Source organism: Bison bison, unplaced genomic scaffold (assembly GCF_000754665.1).
Source record: "Bison bison bison isolate TAMUID 2011002044 unplaced genomic scaffold, Bison_UMD1.0 scf7180017864379, whole genome shotgun sequence".
NCBI classification, from domain to species: Eukaryota; Metazoa; Chordata; class Mammalia; order Artiodactyla; family Bovidae; genus Bison; species Bison bison.
In genome coordinates this window covers 9592422-9599591 of record NW_011494951.1, presented here as the reverse complement: position 1 = coordinate 9599591, position 7170 = coordinate 9592422, and positions in this window count along the sequence as shown.

Sequence of the window (7170 nt, the reverse complement as noted above, 5' to 3'; positions counted from 1 at the left end):
CATCCTCTGTCATCCCCTTCTCCTCTTGCCCCCAATCCCTCCCAGCATCAGAGTCTTTTCCAATGAGTCAGCTCTTCACAGGAGGTGGCCAAAGTACTGGAGTTTCAGCTTCAGCATCATTCCTTCCAAAGAAATCCCAGGACTGACCTCCTTCAGAATGGACTGGTTGGATCTCCTTGCAGTCCAAGGGACTCTCAAGAGTCTTCTCCAACACCACAGTTCAAAAGCATCAATTCTTCGGCGCTCAGCCTTCTTCACAGTCCAACTCTCACATCCATACATGACCACAGGAAAAACCATAGCCTTGACTAGACGAACCTTTGTTGGCAAAGTAATGTCTCTGCTTTTGAATATGCTATCCAGGTTTGTCATAACTTTCCTTCCAAGGAGTAAGCATCTTTTAATTTCATGGCTGCAGTCACCATCTGCAGTGATTTTGGAGCCCAAAAAATAAAAGTCTGACACTGTTTCCCCTGTTTCCCCATCTATTTCCCATGAAGTGATGGGACCAGATGCCATGATCTTTGTTTTCTGAATGTTGAGCTTTAAGCCAACTTTTTCACTCTCCACTTTCACTTTTATCAAGAGGCTTTTGAGTTCCTCTTCACTTTCTGCCATAAGGGTGGTGTCATCTGCATATATCTCAATAGAGACACTAAAAAACAAAGACCTGCTCCCATGTCTTTTACATTCTCTGGTACGGTGTCCTCTCACCCTTCTGGAATCTGATATGAAGCCAGCCCATTTCATATTTGATGTCGCTGGAGAAACAGGGCAGGGTGTGGGGTAGAAGTGGAGAGAGAGGTGTGTTTAGCATTTGTCAGTGTGTGATACCACCCAGTGAAAAGGTGGCTTTGGGGCCTTTTCACCCTGTAGCTCCTGGTCCTGAAACAGAGAAAATCACTTCCATAAGCAGAATGGTTTGTCTTTTGTCCTTTTTAAAATTTCTATTTATTTATTTGGCTGTGCCGAGTCTTAGCTGCAGCACATGAGACCTTGGATCTTTGTTACAATGTGCAAACTCTTAGTTGAGGCAAAAGGGATCTAGTTTCCTGAGCAGGGGTCAAACCCAGGTCCCCTGCATTGGAAGTGTGGAGTCTGAGCCACTGGACCACCAGGGAAGTTCCAGAATTATTTATACTCTGCTTCTTATCACTCGCTCATGAGTTGGGAAGAAGGAAGAAAGGGGGCAGAGGCAGAGAAAAATAAAAAATAAGAAAGGAAAAGGGGGAAGAGGAAGAAATGAAGAGGAAGCATTTGCTATGGGGACACACTGTACTGGGCTTGAAACAAAGCAGGAATCTGTAGGGCCCTCCTAAGCACAAAAGCCCCTCTCTGTCCCCTGTTTCTTGTTTGTAGAAAAAGACTTTGGTCTAAAGCCTGCCCTGAGTTTCAAAGAACAGACTTAAGCAGTTACTAATTAGGGAAGTGAGGAAATGCACAAACAAAGGAAAAGTGGTTAAACAAGGAAAATAATAACGATAGATCAGCAATAAAACAGAATTCCAGTTACTCCTCAAGGGAGATACATAACAATCTGATAGACACCTGAGTTGTTCTCCTAGAAATAAGACCCCTATCCTGATGAAGGATGGTGACCACGAGCACAGATACTGCAGGCTGGTTGGAACCAGAAGGTTGATGACTGAGACTCTCAAAATGTCATTGTGTTACCTTCACCACCAACCAATCAGAAAAAGATCCACAAGTTGCAACCCTCCCACCGAAGGTTGCCTTTAAAACCTTTTCCCTTACAGTCATCAGGGAGTCTGAGTCTTTCGAGGACGAGATGCCAGTTCTCCTTGCTTGGCGCCTGCAATGAACACTGTACTTTCCTTTACTACAACCCAGTGTCAGTAGGTTGGCTTTGCTGCATGTGGGCAAATAGACCCATGTTTGCCTCAGTAACAGACTTTTTACACATATTAAGTTATTAAACTCTAAAAATAACTCCGTAAGGTAGGCATTCTCTCTATTGCTCACTTTATAGATTTGGAAACTGAGTGTGATAACATCAGAATTTCTGAGGCAGAGTTGATGGTATTCTGTTAGTCAGGTCTTTTCTTTTTTTGTATTGATTTATTTATTGGCTGCACTAGGTCTTCGCTGTTTTGTGCAGGACTTCGCTAGTTGCAGCGAGGTAAGACCACTCTTCCTTGTGGTCTACGGGCTTCTCATCTCAGTGGCTTCTCTTCTAGTGGAGCACGGGTTCCAGGTGGGCAGGATCAGTAGTTGTGGTATAAAGATTTAGTGGCACGTGGAATCTTCCTGGACCAGGGATGGACTTCATGTCCCCGACAAAGGCAGGTGGATTCTTATCCACTGTGCCCCCAGGGAAGTCCTGTTGTTCAGCAATTAGACTGCACATCCATGGTCCAAGTTTCAGTTCCTTTGCTCAGAGATCTGGGCAGTAGGCTCTCTATTGAACAAGTGATGTCATTTGGATATTATTCCTGATTCTTTCCTAATTCCTCCCCTCCAAGAGATGTTGGAACTTAGTATCCTATAATGCACTATTGGGAGACAGTTCTGTTTTACATAACTAAGAGCCCTGACGGTGGCAGAGGTCAAGTAACTTCAGATCCGCCCATTTCAAAACACTGACTCCTTTCATAGCAATGGCACTGAACTGCCTCCAGGCATGGACTCCTGTGCACAACCCTGCGAAAGAGCATGGCACTGTGAAGGCTGTGTGAGTCTTCATACTCCACGACACCACCCACAGTGAAGACCAGCACACCAGTTGTGGCAGACAGCACATGGCTCAGGTGGGAAACACTTTGTTCTGTTTCATTATGAGAAACGGCACCAAATATCTTATACATATTAAAACCTTTAATTGATATTAAACATTATTAACCAAAACACTGGTGTTGCTGTTGGTGGGAATGTAAATTGGTACAGCCACTATGGAGGACAGTGTGGAGGTTCCTTAAAAAAACTAAAAATAGACCTAACATATGACCCTGCAGTCCCACTCCTGGGCACGTATCTGGAGAAAAACACGACCCAAAAGGATACAGGCAACCCCAATGTTCATTGCAGCACTGTTTATAACAGCCAAGACATGGAAGCAACCTAAATGTCCATTGACAAGGAAATGGATAAAGAAGATGTACACATATACAATGGAATGTTACTCAACCATTTAAAAGAATGAAATAACATCATTTGCAGCCACATGAATGAACCTGGAGAGTGCCATACTGAGTGAAGTAAGTCAGACAGAGAAGGAGAAATATTGTATTACATCCCTTATATGTAGACTGTAGAAAGAAATGATACAAATGAACTAATTTACAAAATAGAAAGAGACTCACCAATTCAGAGAATGAACTTATCATTGCCAGGGGAAAGGATTGGGGGAAGGGATAGTTAGGGAGTTTGGAATAGACATGTACACACTGCTATACTTTAAATGGATAACCAACAAGGACCTACTGTATAGCCAAAAAAAAAAAAAAATGATGGTGCTGTTAGATTTTTTTAAATTAAACATTTACTCTGTAATGAATTTCCCATAAATAAAAGTAATTCTCTGTAATGTTAACAGGAGGGGGTAGTGAAGAGAAGGTGCGGTGTTTTCTTTGTCAGGAGGACCACTGTTAACAGCCTCCTGGAGCTATGTGCTTTGGCCTCTGACAGACAGGAGAAGCTCCCTCTTGCAGCTAAGGTGACAAGATAGAGACATAGCAGAACTGGTGTCTGATCTTGGGCCCAGAAAACACTCTGAAGACTGACCATCATGGAAAGAGACCTGGTTAGCCACAGCAGAATTCTACATCACACAAAACCATTGTCAAAGTCACTCTAAACCTCACCCTCCAAGGTCACCAGCAGGAGTAACAGCACAAAACACCTGCAGAATGCTACAATGACCCAAGTTTATGGTGATGGCCTGACTCAACCAGAAAAGAGTCATCTTCCATTCAGGACACCATCTTCACAAGGCCAGGAGGTGCATAACGCATTCTAAGTTAAAATGGTTTTCAGTCTTTCTTAACCTAGCCAGCACGTTCTCGAGACATTTCCACTTGGCTGCAGAGCGTGGTTGAGTGTACTTCCTGGGTGTGGCTTTTACTGCAAAATATAGATTCAATATATATTTTTTATACATCCCAACCCAAGTCCTGCCTTATGGTACAAACCTTTAACCACAAACAAAAATGGCTGAGACAAATGTTGAAGATTTGTAAGAGAAGTTTTCGGGTAGATGGGAGTTTCATGGAGCTAAACCCATTTTTCTCCTGAAGGTTTTTAGTGGTTAAGTTTTACTGCACGGTCTATCTTCATAACATTTAAATGGCCAGGTTTTCTTGTATTTTTCCTTTATGAGAAAAACTTCCCTCCATTTGTTACAAGCCAAACTTGGGTCCATTCATCTTTGCACAGTAAAACCAAGTCTACTGACACCAGTGGTGAAGGAAAGTACAGCATTTATTGTCAGCAACAAACAAGGAATCTGGGTGGATAATGTTCAAAAGACCTAAACTCCTCCATGGCTTTCAGGGAAAGGTTTTCAAGGACAGGGTGAGGGAGAGAGTTACAGGGTGTGTGATCAGCTCAAGGACATTCTTCTGACTTCTTAATGGTGAGGTCATTGGGAGTCAATTTCATCAACCTTCTGGTTCCAGTCTGGGGTCTATATGCATCTGGGTAGCATAGAGTTAACTTTTTCTACCTGGTGAGGGTTTTAGTATCTGCAAAACAGCTCAAAGGATGTGGCTGAGAATATTATTTATAGTCTTTGAGGAAGAACTGAAGATCCTTTGTTTAATGGCTAATTTTTTTTTTTTTTTTGGTCTTGCTTGAGTGTTTTCCTGTTTCCATATTTTCTCAAATCTCTGATTAAACTTATTCTTTGGGACCTGGGGAAAGCCTAGGAAGCTAAAGTTTTTCTACAAACAAGAGGCAGGCAGAAGACATTGAGGATATGGGGGTTCTCTGTCCTGGGAAGACCCCATACATAGGGCTCTGCTTGGTTACAAATCCACCTTGCTGTGTGTTAACATAAACATTGGAAAGCGACTTTTTTTCACATTTGGTTGTTATTGTTAATGATGTGGTTGTTTTTTTGTTGTGTTTTGTTTTACTTTTTTTTTTCCCAAGTCCATGGTTACTTGCAATATAAATACAGATTTCACCATGTAATTTTGAAGCATATGCTGCTGTTGCTAGGAATGAAAGATTTTTCAGACTGTCTTTGGAATGCTAGAGCATCTATCAATCAACAACACAATACTTGCCTGGTGGATGAATTCTCGGATCTTGGATTGCATTATCTCTGTCCCTGAAACTTTTAGACCATTGGAATTAAAAGCTGGGGTCTTTTAAATGATCAAGAGGATTGTTTCTTTGGAAATAGAAGGGTAGGGTGTTTGACTCCATAACTCCATTTCTAGGAATTTATTTTGCAAATATCCCTGCCCACATAAGAAACAAGTGTACTACATTACTCACTGAAACCTTGTTAATAAGAGAAAATAAATGCCAACAAGCCAAGTGATATTCCCAACAGGGAATGGGTTAAATAAACTAAAATACCTCTCCCGTGGAATATTATGTATTAATATCTGTTTTTAAAATATAGTGAGGAATCACTCCATGTGTTGATGCAAAGTTATCCTTAGAATACGTTCAGATCAGATCAGATCACATCAGTTGCTAAGTCGTGTCCGACTCTTTACCACCCCATGAATCGAAGCCAGGCCTCCTTGTCCATCACCAACTCCCGGAGTTCACTCAGACTCACGTCCATCGAGTCAGTGATGCCATCCAGCCATCTCATCCTCTGGCGTCCCCTTCTCCTCCTGCCCCCAGTCCCTCCCAGCATCAGAGTCTTTTCCAATGAGTCAACTCTTCACGTGAGGTGGCCAAAGTACTGGAGTTTCAGCTTTAGCATCATTCCTTCCAAAGAAATCCCAGGGCTGATCTCCTTCAAAATGGACTGGTTGGATCTCCTTGCAGTCCAAGGGACTCTCAAGAGTCTTCTCCAACACCGCAATTCAAAAGCATCAATTCTTTGGCGCTCAGCCTTCTTCACAGTCCAACTCTCACATCCATACATGACCACAGGAAAAACCATAGCCTTGACTAGACAAATCTTTGTTGGCAAAGTAATGTCTCTGCTTTTGAATATGCTATCTAGGTTGGTCATAACTTTCCTTCCAAGGAGTAAGCGTCTTTTAATTTCATGGCTGCAATCACCATCTGTAGTGATTTTGGAGCCCGAAAAATAAAGTCTGACACTGTTTCCACTGTTTCCCCATCTATTTCCCATGAAGTGATGGGACCGGATGCCATGATCTTCGTTTTCTGAATGTTGAGCTTTAAGCCAACTTTTTCATTCTCCACTTTCACTTTCATCAAGAGGCTTTTGAGTTCCTCTTCACTTTCTGCCATAAGGGTGGTGTCATCTGCATATCTGAGGTTATTGATATTTCTCCTGGCAATCTTGATTCCAGCTTGTGCTTCATCCAGCCCAGCATTTCTCATGATGTACTTTGCATATAAGTTGAATAAGCAGGGTGACAATATACAGCCTTGATATACTCCTTTCTCCGTTTGGAACCAGTCAGTTGTTCCATGTCCAGTTCTAACTGTTCTTCTTGACCTGTATACAGATTTCTCAGAAGGCAGGTCAGGTGGTCTGGTATTCCCATATCTTGAAGAATTTTGCACAGTTTGTTATGATCCACACAGTCAAAGGCTTTAAGCATAGTCAATAAAGCAAAAGTAGATGCTTTTCTGGAACTTTCTTGCTTTTTCCATGATCCAGAGGATGTTGGCAATTTGATCTCTAGTTCCTCTGCCTTTTCTAAATCCAGCTTGAACATCAGGAAGTTCACGGTTCACATATTGCTGAAGCCTGGCTTGGAAAATTTTGAGCATTACTTTACTAGTGTGTGAGATGAGTGCAATTGTGCGTTAGTTTGAGCATTCTTTGGCATTGCCTTTCTTTAGGATTGGAATGAAAACTGACCTTTTCCAGTCCTGTGGCCACTGCTGAGTTTTCCAAATTTGCTGGCATATTGAGTGCAGCACTTTCACAGCATCATCTTTCAGGATTTGGAATAGCTCAACTGGAATTCCATCACCTCTACTAGCTTTGTTCGTAGTGATGCTTTCTAAGGCCCACTTGACTTCACATTCCAGGATGTCCGGCTCTAG